Source organism: Sinocyclocheilus rhinocerous, unplaced genomic scaffold (assembly GCF_001515625.1).
Source record: "Sinocyclocheilus rhinocerous isolate Xijiao unplaced genomic scaffold, SAMN03320098_v1.1 scaffold12640, whole genome shotgun sequence".
Lineage (NCBI taxonomy): Eukaryota > Metazoa > Chordata > Actinopteri > Cypriniformes > Cyprinidae > Sinocyclocheilus > Sinocyclocheilus rhinocerous.
Genome location: NW_015649350.1, coordinates 5,414 through 6,220, shown reverse-complemented (window position 1 = coordinate 6,220; position 807 = coordinate 5,414). Strand labels below are relative to the sequence as shown.

At 35.7% G+C, this 807-nt stretch overlaps 1 protein-coding gene across 1 annotated transcript in view; it reads left to right on the top strand.

Moving 5' to 3' along the window:
* Positions 1-807, top strand: part of LOC107710536 (hydroperoxide isomerase ALOXE3) — a 10,931-nt gene that overhangs the window by 6,218 nt on the left and 3,906 nt on the right. The gene's annotated exons all lie outside the window — the stretch shown is intronic.

Sequence of the window (807 nt, the reverse complement as noted above, 5' to 3'; positions counted from 1 at the left end):
ATTTATTTAGGTAAGATGCTTTTGTGTGAGCATTTGGGGAAATATTTATGCTTTTACTTCTGTATTTATGAATTGTGTTTTGAATTTACGAATCGGATTTTGTAAATGTAAATTGTGCTGTGCATTTATGAATTTTGTTTTATAAATGTATTATTTTTGAGGCCGATCTGGCTCCATAGTCCTGAAGGACAAGGGTGATTTCTTAATTATTTGAGAAGGAAAATATGGAAGCCCAAAAAAATCATGCTTTGGTAAATAGTAATTATGGTCACGCTTTATTTTAAGATCCAACTCTCGCCATTAACAAACTATTAACTATGACTTTTGCCTCAATAAACTCCTAATTTGCTGCGTATTAATAATTAGTAAGGTAGTTGTTAAAGTCCCCATGAAATCAAAATTAAAGTTTTTTGGGTGTTAGTATCAATATGTTAGTCTTAAGGTTATCTATAAGGCAGTGTGCTCCAAAACAGTGACAAAATTCGCATTTAGAAGATATAAGCATTCAAAGCTTGCAGTTCGTCACTTCCGCCAAAAACGGCTCAACGATTTTTTTTATGTCACATCGTACTTCAGCTTCTCATCAAACTTTCTGTCCAATCAAATGCTCTCTAGAATCCGAAGCGCCCGCCCCCTACACTATAAAATAGACGCTGAAGCCGCGGCTGAAATCGGTCACTTGTCCACAGAATTAGTATTTTCTGTACAGTGAATGGCACGTAGTGCACTATATAGGGGACAGGGAACAATTCAAACAGTGTAAATATGCTTTCCATTGAAGAAAAAAAGAAGTCTGGTTCCGCGCTG